The following is a 13,076-nucleotide window of genomic DNA, read 5'->3' on the forward strand; positions in this document are numbered from 1 at the left end:
TGGGGGGTTGCCGGCAATTTACTGGACCTGTGCAATAAGTTCACCTATCTTCTGCTTTACCCTCAGCACCTCTAGCACCCTCCTCTCATAAGAATACAGCCTGAAGATGAGATTACTGGAGCAAAGATTTGGTGGGGTTTTCAGACCGAAAGTCAGCATCACCACCACCAGCACCTGACAACAGAAATGACTGTCACAACCCCGTTTGAGGAAAAAATCCTCTTCTTTTTTTTCCCCGCCAAAGTCAGAGTCACACTGTCCTCTTCTACCTCTTGCGCAATGCTTCCCGTTGCATGTTGTAGTTGCGTATCCATCGACATTTATACATCAGAAAGAAAGAAACAAGACTGTCCCTCTTTGCATAAGACGCGATTGTCTATATAGAAAATGCCAAGGGGTCTGCAAAAATAATTCCAGCTGAAATTGAGTTCAGCAAGGTTGCAAGATACCAGATAAACAAACACACAAAAACCAATCATACCTCTGTGTACTAAGAATGATCCCATGAACACCCAAACTAGAAATAAAACACAACTGCTCAGATAAATGAAAGGAGGAAGAGAGGAAGGTTTGATTTAGGTGTAAATCAAACAAAATATGTACAGGACTTGTATGCAGAACACAACAAAATGCTAATGAAAAAAATCAACGCTCTGAATAAACACAGAGACCGTTACTACAACTCAACATAGTGAAGATATCAGTTCTCCCCAGGTTTAGTGCGTATACAAGTTTAATACAATTTCAGGGGTGCCTGGGTGACTTAGTTGGTTAAGCGTCTGCCTTTGGCTCAGATCCTGATTCCAGGGTCCTGGGCTCCAGCCCTGCGTTGGTCCCCCTGCTCTGCAGAAAGCCTGCTTCTTCCTCTCCCTCAGCCCCTCCCCCCATCCAGCTAATTCTCTCTCTCTTTCTCTCTCTCTCAAGTAATTAAGTAAAATCTTCAGAAACAAAAAGTTTAACACAATTTCTATCAGAATCCCAGCCAGATTTTTGTGGATAAAAATGATATTCTGAAATTCATAGGAAAAGCAAGGGAACTAGAATAGCTACAGGAACTTTGAAAAATATTAAAGTAGGAGGAATCAGTCTAACCAATTTCAAGACATGATAGTATACACACACCTACACGCACAGAATTGTAGATGGACTAGTCAAATGTCTCTTACAGTACTGAAGAATTGATTTACACACCCATGGTAACATCACACACTTACACTCTGTGGTGTCTTAATGTAGAAACACTGCATTTTTCCATGCACATTTCATCTAGTAGTTTCACTTAAATCCTTCACCTTCACCTGTAGTATCTGGTCTTTGATGTAATAAGGGCCCTATTCAAACTGCCCAGCACAAGTTGCCAGAGCACCTTATCTGCACGAGCTCGTCATCTGAATAGAAAACTCTAGATCTAGCTATGTTGATACTTTGGGAATTTTTATCTCAAGACTTAACTACACATTCTCATTAGCATTAACACTTCTATTTTAAAAAATTTCTTGGGGCACTTGGGTGGCTCAGTCTTAAGCATGTGCCTTCAACTCAGATCATGCTCTGCATAGGGCTCCCTGCTCAGTGAAGAATCTGCTTCTCCCTCTGCCTCTGTGATCTTTCTCACTCTTGCTCTCTCTCAAATAAATAAATAAAATCTTTAAAAATTTTTCTTATAGGTACAGATTTGTGATCATTAAAAGAGTTCTTTACAGAATTTGCAGTTGAGTTCATGAAGTCATACCACCAAAAATTGTCACTGCATCTATATTTTCTGATCCTGTCTTAAACAACTCTGATGCTGTGGGGTGACTTAGAGAGGCAGACCAAACCAGCATGGAATTGCAGCCTTGACAGGTCACCTTCCCCAAACAGTAAGAGCATGGCAAGAGTTGACCCAAAGAAGGAAAATGAGAGAGTACTCCTTAGTGGGAGATAATTTGACAGTTTCAAAAATAAGGCAGTTCCCTCTTTTCAATTTTGGGAAGGAAAAAAGAAAAAAACCTCACCTTAGATTCAGACATTTATGGTAAAATTCATGTTCTCTGAATATTTGCTGAGAGGGGCATAGAGAGGGGCTCACTACAGTAAGTTGGGAATGTTTCTTTTTATTGTCTATGTGTGCAGGAAAATCCTTGAGCAGAAGGAAGCCGAGGGATGTCAGCAGGATGCTCAAAAGAAACGAGAGGCAGAGCTGGAAACGGGTCCTCTGAGGCCAGAGCGTGGAGACAGACTTGGGTGCACGCCTTCATACACAGCCGACTCTCCCACATCACTAAGATAGGCGCAGACTCGGCAATTCCCCCACCGGAGGATGAGGATGAGGTCCCCCACAGGGACCAGGAAGGCATGCTCCTTACTTTGTTAATGGGGCAGAAGGACTTCCACCCTCAAATCTACTACAGAGAAAATGGTTCGTGCCTGAGGAACATTTTCTAAGTAATGCCTGAGTGACTTCTCTGTGTTCTCTGTAATCAACCCCTCAGTTTCCCTTTGAAAATCCAACTCTTCCCAATTTTAGCCCATGTAGTGGGAGAAATGCAAAGGACCAGAGGGGCTGGCTTGGATTCGGGCAGATGACTGGGGGCTGCTGCTGGAAAGCTTGGGAAAGAAACTACAAGGGTTACATTTTGTCATCTTAGTGGCATCTGTCATGTTGACTGTTCATGTGTCACACACGTTCAGCCTTCCCACCTTGTCTGGGACAGGAGACTGGCTTGTCTAGGGTTGCCTTGGCGGAGGTAATTCATCTCGGCCCCATGTGTCTCTCATCCCCCTCCTGGAACCAGAGGGCCAGCCTGGACATGTTTTCATATGGGCTGGAGCACAAGAGTTAAGAGAAAGGGACAAGCATCTGGAGACCTAGGCTTGGAGCTGCCCCTGTCACTTCCGCCATATGCTTTTGGGTCAGGCGAGTCATGTGCCCAAGCCTGGTGAACCTCGCAAAGGGCATGGGTCAGAAGGGGGTGATGAAGTGGAGCAGGCAGCACAATCCATCCCTGAAGCACTTTCCACAGCAGCAACCACTGGCCTTTTCTATTTGCGGTAGTTATGGTTGCTGCAGTTTCCCACCACTCAAGGAGCCCCTGCCTTGGCAGAAAAGCCAGAGCAGAACTAGGAAATGGGAATGTGTGAGGATACCATGTGAGCACCTAGATCCAGCCATGCCTGAAGTTTTCAGTTATAGGGGTCTTAAGTTCCTTTGTCTCCTTAAGCCAGATTGAGATGCAGTTGGTTTCATCAACCACACCCAAGAATGCCAACTCCATGGCTCTATGGCTATGGCCATAACGTGGGATGGATGTATCATGTATTAATACACCTTGAAACCCTTTACCAGTCAAGACCAACGAACCCTTCTCTCCTCTCTCCCTGCCACTCCCCCTGTCAGTCTGCCTGCCCTTCTCCCTATCTATCTCTTCTGGCCTTTGTCATGGAACCCTGTCCCCGACCTGCTCTTCTTCTTGCTTCCCCAAAGCAAGAACATATGCCTGATTTATTATTATTATTGTTATTATTATTATTATTATTAAGTAAGCTCTACACCAACTCAAGAGTCTCATGCTCCACCAACACAGCCAGCTATGCGCCCCATGGACCTACTTCTTTTTAAAGGGAAAGCTGCCAGGGGAGACCACCAAAAATGAAGGAAATCTACAGACTTTACCTTGGCTGTCTCTGCTCTCTGGTTATGGATCCTAACTTCCCTGCTCACAGGGTCAGTGCTATGGATTGAATTGTGTCCCTCTCCCCCCACTGCCAAACCCCCACCAAATTGATATGTTGGAACTCTAAACCACCAATGTTATGATATGGGACCTTTGGAATATAATTGGGTTTTAGATGAAGTCCTGAGAGTGAGCCCCCAGATAGGACTGGTCTCCTTACAAGAAAAGGATGAGACATCAGAGTTTCTTCACCCTCTCCCTCTTTACCTCTCTCCTTCCCTCTTCTTCTCTCTCTCTCCTCCTCTCTCTTTCTTTCTCTGCCCTGTGAGAACACAGCAAGGAACAGATCACCCACTGGCCAGGAAGCAGGCTCTCACCAGGGACTGAATCTGTTGGCACCTTATCTTGGGCTTCTCATCCTCTAGAACTGTGAGAAATAACTTGCTGCTACTTATGCCACAGAGCTGGGATATTGCTGGGGCTGCCCTTGACCAAGACAGTCTTGCATACATACCCTTGACTTTCCCTCTCTAGCTTTGATTTCTGAGGGGAAAGCTCACCAATCCTCTCCCCCACCCCTGAGAAGCCTGCATTCTGACAACCTGGCTGGGGAAGGACTTGGATCCGAAGGTACTTGGCGCGGTTTTCCTTGGATCTTTGAAAAACAGCAACACTCTGAACTGAACATACTGAAAGTAAGGACATTTAGGTAAGCTACTGAGACTTGCTGGTCATTTCCGAGGTGCCAGCATCCTGGGGCCAGACAGAGAGGAGCCCCTGGGAAGCACTCCAGGGGCTCTGAAGGGGCTTTGCCAAGTCGTCTCTTCCTGCCTCTGCTTGCCCCTCTAGCATGAGAGCTGAGAACAAGGGACAGAAGAGAATCTGTGTTTATATGCATGACAGGGACTGTTGCTGGGAACACAGAGAAATGAAACTTAAGGCGTGCCTGGGTGGTTCAGTTGGTTAAGCATCTGTCTTAAGCCCAGGTCATGATCTCAGGGTCCTGCCTGAGATGGAGCCTTGTGTGCAGCTCCCTGCTCAGCTGGAAGTCTGCATCTCCCTCTCCCTCTGCTGCTCCCCTGCTTGTGCTCTTTTGCTCACCCTCTCTCTCTCTCTTAAATACATAAAACCCTTAAAAAAAAAAAAAAAGAAATGAAACTTAAAAATAAATAAATCTATGAAAATCAAAGTTCCATGGGTAATGGGTTAAGTAGGACTCCCTCCAAATATTTACACCCACCTAGAACCTGGGAATGTGACCTCGAAATAGGGTCTTTGCAGATGTAATGGGTTAAGGACAGAGGTGAGGTCCTACTGGCTTCCAGGAGCCCTAAATCTGACAAGAGTGTCCTTATGAGGAGTGGAGAGGACACAGAGAGACATGCAGAGAAAGCCAGGTGAAGACTGAGGGAGGCACAGATGGGAGCCCTGCAGCCACCAGACAGGTGAACCTTAGGGTTGCTAGAATCTAGGAAGAGGCAGGAAGGGATCGAACCCAGAGCCTTGGGAGGTAGCATAGTGCTGCTCACGGCTCCAAAGCAGCAAATACATTTCCATGTTGTTGTAAGTCCCCCAGTATGAGGCATATTTTTAGGGCAGCCCTAGGAAACTAACACACCTGGTCTGGTGCTTTAAGTCCTCCTCCCAGAAATCCCAGCTCTGCCATTTATCTTCCCAGTGACCTTGGGAAGGTCACTATCTGAACATCCTCCTGAAAAATAACCATGTCCTCCCCTGTAAAAATAACCGTGACTGCTATCAAGGACTAGGCGAGTTGGAGGACACGACAAAAGAACACAGAGGACTCTGTCAACCGCCCAGTGATATGTACACATTAGTTATTACACTCTTCCTTTAGGGCTATGCCCCAAGGTTTGAGGGAGCCTCTGTAAAGAAGAAAATTCTATGTATTCCAGATCATTGGACATAGCAGAACCCAGGTGAGATTATAAGAAGGCCGATTTAAGCTAAAAAGAAACATAGAATTCCTGCATGTGGACCCTGGGTTGCAGATTCTTTTGCAAGTGGTCTTTGGAAGAAAAAACCTGTAAAGAAGTGAGGGGAGCTGGAAAGGGCAGGGGTAGAGCCAAGGCAGAGATGTCATTGCAGTCTGAGTTGATCCTCAGCCTTATGCACAGAGAGCTCTGATGATGCATGACCAGCCCTGCAGCGTTGCCTTTCGGGGGAGCTCTACTGTACCTCACCATCATTCATTTCTAACCTCAGACTAAGCAGATGTCCTCTGTAAGACCCTTAAAGGAACTGACTCCACTGGGAGATTTATCAGCTTATTCTTCACCCCTTTTCCTTTCTTTTGGTGGAATGCAGATGTGATGATTGAAGCTCAGCAGCCATTTTGGGCCTTGAGGTAAACTCAAGACAGAAGGCAAAAAGATAGGAGGAAATTGGTCTAACTACATTTCTTGTATGTGAGAATAAACCCTCATCTATTCAAGCCACTTTTGTTTTGTTTTTTTTTGTTGTTGTTTGTTTGTTTTTAAGATTTTATTTAGCCCCAAGCCCCCAAGATTAGGTTGTTTGCTCCTTCTAGGTGCTCCTGAAGCAGCCCAAATGTACCTCAGTGTTTTAATTATCACCCCACATTAAAAATTGCCCAATTGCTGGCTTATGTTTCCCTCCATGCTGTAAGCCCGTTGACAGCAATGTTTGTATATGATTCTTCTATCCACAATGCTGACACGTAACAGACATTTAATACATATTTATTGATTAAATGACAACTAAAATCAGACACAGAAGGGACCATTGAGTCACTTCATCTAGTGATTCCAACAAGGGCAATGCTACCTCCCAGGGAACATTTTGGAAATATGCAGAGGTGTTTTGGTTATCACAGGGTTTGGGGGTGCCCTACTAGAATTTGTGGGTAAGGGTTAGGTGCCAAATGATCTGTAACAGCTGGGACAGTCCTATTCCAGGAAGAATGAATTCCAATAAATCTTGCACAATTTTTTTTTTTTTTTTTTTTTTTTTTAGGATCTGGAAAGACACTTATGTAGGTGAATAACCTGCTTCTACTTATTTGAACCTAGACTCTTAACTTTGATTTACACAAACACAAAATATTTTTGTACAATTTTAACGTACCAGAATACACCAGGAATGCAACTGCTGTGCATATAAAGGAGAAATTATACTTTGCTTTTGTCTGGGTAGAAAAAAAGAATCGTGCACCATTGTGGAAAAAATGCATGAGAGATAGCAACACGGCTCATGTTATCTGAGTGCCCCCCCCAAAATCTCCTCTTTATTTGCCTTTATAGCTGTCACAGTCACCATATTCTATCTGCCAGCAATTTCTGGGGTACAAGCCAGTCCAAAACAAAGTGGCAGAAAACAGCAGTCATTCTCCCCCATGCATCTCAGGTTGGCTGGGGTTTGGCCAATCTAGGCTGGGCTCAGCTGGGCAGTTCTGCTTCAAACTCGGTCTGCTGGGCCAGCAGATAGCTGGGAGGAGCTCTTCTTATGAACAGGGCAGAGGTACAAGAGGGCAAGTCCCACTGCATGACAAGTTTCAAGCCTTATTTCAGTCTTGTCTGCTTTTATGCCGGTTGGCCAAAGCAGGCCACGTTGGCAAGCCCAAAAATCAAAGGCTGGAAAATAAAAGTATTCTTCCCTGGAGGTGGAGGGATAGAGTGAATATTTTGGGGCAAAAGAATTGAATCCACCTTAGAGGAGTGATCCTACACTCATCTCCTAACTTAGCACTGATTTTAAAATGTCCTCTATAGGGTCACCTGGGTGGCTCAGTTAGTTGGGCGTCTGCCTTCGGCTTGGGCCCTGATCCCAGGGTTCTGGGATCGAGTTCCACATTGGGCTCCCTGCTCAGTGGGGAGTCTGCTTCTCCCTCTCTTTCTGTCCCTACCCTCAACCCCCACTTGTGCATGCTCTCTCTCTCATGGTCTCTGCCTCACATAAAGTCTTTAAAAAATGTCCTTATAAGTAAAAAATTCAGTTTTGCCTTACTTTTCTTAAATCCAAGTGTCCTCATTATAAGAGAGCACATGCCTCTGACTACTTTGTTATATTGTAACAAGGAACTCATGCTAATTATTTACATAGGAAACACATGCTTTATTGTAAGTAACTCCCCTCTTATTTTAAAATATTTTACAGACGTGCCTCAGTGGCTCATTCAGTTAGGTGTCTGACTCTTTTTTTCTTTTTAAGATTTTTATTTATTTGTCAGAGAGAGAAAGAACACAAGCTAGGGGAGAGGCAGGCTCCCCACTGAGCAAGGAGCTTGACTTGGGACTCAATCCCAGGACCCGGGGGAGCACAACCCAAGCTGAAGGCAGATGCTTAACTGACTGAGCCACCCAGGCATCCCAGGTGTCTGACTCTTGATCTCAGCTCAGGTCTTGATCTCAAGGTCGTGAGTTCAAGTTCCATGTTGGGCTCTGCAGTGGGTATGAAGCCTACTTAAAATAAAAAAAGAAAGAAAGAAATTTATATTTTATTTAAAAGTGGGCCCTTAGGTAGATTATATTATGTATGAATTTTGTTTCACAAGAACCAGGGGCATCTATGAAGCCTTCCTTACAGAGAGAGGACAAAGGGAAAAGGTTGGGACCACAGAGGTGATGCAATATTGTCCAGGCGGGTGAAGGGCAGACACTCCAGCTGAGTCACAAGGACCTCCCTTCGAATCCTGCCAGATGATCTACAAATGAATTATGTAAGCTCAGGCAGGCTGTTTAACATTTCTGAGGCTTTCTCAGATGTACTATGGGGATAATAATACAAGTCTTCCGGCTTGCAGAAAGAATGGGATGAGATCATGCATGGGACAGTCAGGATCCTGGCGGGAAACAGAGGACATACTCCAAGAGGGAGGTGGAGGGGAGTTTTATAAGGGGTCTGTTCACCAGCTTGGGGGCCGAGTTCCCTTCCTCTCCCCAGGGACTGTGCATTCTCTTAGAGCTATTAGCAGCAGGGAGCTGTTCCTGCCCCAGGTCTCCAGGGCAGAGGGGAGACATGTAAGGGGCAGCTTTACAAGAGCCATGACCTTCAGCGCAAGACCTCAGTCAACCATGACTAGCCCGCAGGGAAGAAGCTGGGGGGTAAATACTCCAACCTCACCCTCCTTCTTTGGGCCCCAGAGCTTTCATCTCTCAGTGGCTCCTACTGGCAAAAACCACCGGAGTTGAGATACCGGGGTGCCTGTTGACAGCATCCATGGAAGTCAGCCTGCCAGAGCGTAGCGCTGGAGGGGAAATGTGGAAAGCAGACCTGGATGGGCAATGAGAAGATGTCTAGCATGAAAAACACTCAACACAGCCCCTGGCAAGCTTCGTAGGTGGACTACAGGACTTTAGAAGTGGTAGTACTGTTAGAGAGACACTCACACATGCACACATACATGCATGAGAAACGCAAATACCTCCCCAGGTTATGAATAGAATCTCCACCTGAAGCTACCTGATCTTGGAGGGGAGGGAAAAAACTCTTTTTATTCTACCATCGTGGATGCTCCCGCTCCCGTCCCATATATCAGACTAACAAAAGATCCTAGCACACTAGCAAGAGAAAAAACCAGCAGAAGTCCATTAGCAGGTGCGTTTAGCTTAGGCTGGGGAGCTCAGAGATAAGTATCTCAAAGGGCTGGTTGGAAATGGGGCTTAGATGGCAACTTCAATTGTACAATTGTACAATTGAACAATTGTACACCGTTCCTTTGGAACGGTGTATTTTTAGGACATGACAAGACAAAGGAAAAGGACTTTGAGCTTCTTAAACTGGGAAAAGGCAAGGTACATGGGAAACCTAATGGTAAGGAAGGGTCTAGAATTGTCTGCAGTGATTAGCTTCCCTCCTTGTAGGTGTGGGTTGGGGGAGGGGGTGGCATCTTTACATATTATGTCCTGCTTTTAGGCAAATATAGGGGGAATGCAGAGGGCTCTTCTTAAATCTGCATTCTTTCATTGCCTTCAGCTCAAAATCAGCCTTATGCCAAAGCTCCACATTTGCAAGTGGCCTATTCTGCTACCTTTCAACCTCTTCAAGTCCCAGTCAAAGGCTTTTTTTTTCTTTTTTATGCAATCTTCTACAGATTGTGCCAAATTTCTGCATCAACAATGACAACTTGCACTCTCTGAGCCACCTGTGTTTGAAACTTAAAGATAATATCCGTCCTTAAAACATATCAAGGGGTCTGCTGTCCAGAAAAAACAAGCATCCTGTTAGCTAGAGATTCCAGGAACTATGCATTTCCAACTCCTCACATGCAGCACGGATAATAACTGTGCACAGAGATGTTAACTCGCTTAGAAACTATGCTGGGGGGCGGGGGGCACCTGGGTGGCTCAGTCCTTTAAGCATCCGCCTTCAGCTCAGGTCATGATCCCTGGGTACCGGGATTGAGCCCTGCATTCAGGCTCCCTGATCAGCAAGGAGCCTGCTTCTCCCTCTCCCACTGCCTGCTGCTCTCCCTACTTCTGCTCTCTCTCTCTGTGTCAAATAAATAAATACAATCTTTAAAAAAATATAAAAGGAAAAGGAAAGAAACTATTCTAAGGGCGGTAGTGACCTTGGTTTAAACCAGTACCTTGGTTTAAATACAGTTCCTGATTACCTTTGAGTAGTGCAATTTAAAACAAACACTTGAAGGATAGAATAGCTTTCTGGTTGGGTCCCAAAGCCACACCGAGATAAAAGGCAGTCTTATTTGTCCTGACAGGCATTCAGGCATAAGCATCTTTGAATCTGGTTAAACCAGTTCCCTGGCAGCCAAGGCATCAGCCCTGAATGTTTATACAACGGGGAGAAGCAGGGTTACCCTGCTTTTTCCGCTCTTCCCTCAAGCCTCTGTAGTTTCAGAAGCCTGAACTGTCAGGTGGGAATTGTGTAATGGAGCTGAGGCGCAGACAGGCTTCGTGGAGTCAAAGGAAAAATGAACACATCTCTTTGTATACAAAGTAGCCTTGCTGCTGCTTTTTGATTTCACATGCTTTCAATTTTTAGGGCTAAAAAACCCACAGGCTGAAGCAGCAGCTATGGACGGCCATGTTTGCATTTCACGGGCTGGAACCTGGCGTCAGGATTGGAAACAAATACCTTTTTTTTTTTTTTTAGATTTTGTTTATTTATTTGACAAAATCACAAGTAGGCAGAGAGGCAAGCGGGGGGGGGGGGGGGAAGCAGGCTCCCCGCCAAGCAGAGAGCACGATGTGGGTCTCGATCCCAGGACCTTGAGATCATGACCTGAGCCAAAGGCAAAGGCTTTAACCCACTGAGCCATTCAGGCGCCCCAGAAACAAATACCTTTTGAGATGTCATTTCATTTATCAGAGGATCAGTTTTGGATAAATCTCTTCTATCCAGTGACCTCAGGTGCGTTTTCCTCTCAACCCCAAGTCAAGCCCATGTCACACACCACGAAGAGCTTTAAGATAGTCTTTTGATTCCAAATCTGTGGCTGATGCCCTCAGAAAGATGTTTTCAAATCCATATATTTGCATGTGCACATACTCTCTTTATGCAATAGTCCAAACCCATAAACACAGACATAGTTTTATTTCATCTAAAGCAGAAAATCCAGAAATACTGTTAATATACACAGACAGATGCTTGGATAGAAACCCAATTTATAACTACCAAAATTTATTTTTCAATATTTTATGTATTTTTTGGCAGAGAGAGCGCGCAAGCAGGAAGAGCAGGAGAGGGAGAAGCAGCCTCCCAGCTGAGCCAGGAGCCTGATGTGGGGCTCCATCCCAGGACCCAGAGATCATGACCTGAGCTGGAGGCAGATGCTTAAAGGACTGAACCACCCAGGCACCCCTAACTACCAGAATTTGTACCACACCTTTCACACACACACACAAAATATATCTTAAATGTCCTTGTTACAAACCTCTGAAGTCACCATTAGCTGATATATTTCACATGTGGCCAGAAGGCTGTTTTGGGGAGATTTCAAGTTCTATCCAAGGACACAGAGCTAATAAGGGGCAGAACCAGGACTTGGATACAGGTCTATTCCAATTTAAAATTCTTAGTCAAAAGAGAATTGTGGCATGCTTTCCATTTATTGAAGATAAGCGATATTAGAACATAAGTAAGTTTAGAGTATTTTGAAATGACAAAAGCCAAATCTATTGCATTACTTGGTGTTAGAATAAAAACTCTAAAGCTTAAGGATTTACTTTCTCAAAGAACTCTTTACATGGATTTTGAAACAGGCTAAAAACTTACTGAATAAAATGATTGATTAATAATGCAGTTTGCTTAGATAAATTCATTTTTGTTATATACTTTCACTGTTCAATCCATGAGCTCACTTAATATTTAGGGATCTTCCTATGAAAAGCACTGAATAATAGCAAAATAGCTCACAGCAAAGAATGACAGCTCACAAAAGTGAAATACAGCTTTGTTGTAAGTTAAGAATTTTATTCTTGAGATTTTAGGCTTAATGAATATCATTCATGACAATATTCTTTTGATATTGTGATAGATTAGTACATTTGCCTGATGAAAACCAACTCATCATTATCATCCATCCTTTATCATCATCATCATTGAAAAGGAGAGCTAACTTGGAAAAAGTCTTTGATAAAGAAGATGGGACAAAAATTAAGTTTTCAAAGAAATGGGGGGTATCTAACCACCGTCTGCATAGACAAGAATATTTTTTCATTTGTGAACTGAGTTCCTGCTGCCACAGCTCTCCGGATCCTTTGGGACTTCCTCTCCCACCATGATGAATTCTTCAATAAAAATGAAATCTCTTTTATCTAACCCTTGATGTAAATGCAATATGAAATGTGCAGAGTCATCTATGAAATATTCTTGTCAAAAATGTTTAACCTGAACCTAGTCAAGCTTTCAGATCTCACCTTCAGGTTATAGAAAATACAGAGGAGAGATCAAGCCAAACAGTAGGAGGAAATAATGAGATAAATTCAGAAGGGAGGATATTCCAAAAGTTACTGTTGTGGGGAAAGTGAAGGAACTGTTCTGTATTAGAAGATGGGACAAACAAAGACAATGAATAAAACTTGACTGGATCCCAACTCAAGGAAATTTAGCGGGAGAATTTTGTATTTGGCAAATAATTGAAGATATTTGAATGTTGTTGGTATAAGAGACAACAGACACTTGTTGATTTGGTGTTGTGGTAAATAGTATAGCCTTACTCTCTTTCTCCTTCAGTATGGTCTCTCCACGTAATTAACGTGGTGGTCTCTGGGGAGTTGGATGTCTTACATGGGTGACTTCCCAGGATGAGGGTGGAGGCCAAGCCCCATACTGGTAGAGCTTTACTTTCACTCCATTTTGATGTTCAAAGCAGTTGCAAGGCCAGCTCGGACTGAAAAGGAGAGGCGAACAGCACTTCCTGATGGGTGGACTAGCGCATGCTTACAAAGTGGGAAGGAACTAATGGCAACCATCTTT

Source organism: Mustela nivalis (assembly GCF_964662115.1).
Source record: "Mustela nivalis genome assembly, chromosome: 4".
Classification (NCBI taxonomy): Eukaryota; Metazoa; Chordata; class Mammalia; order Carnivora; family Mustelidae; genus Mustela; species Mustela nivalis.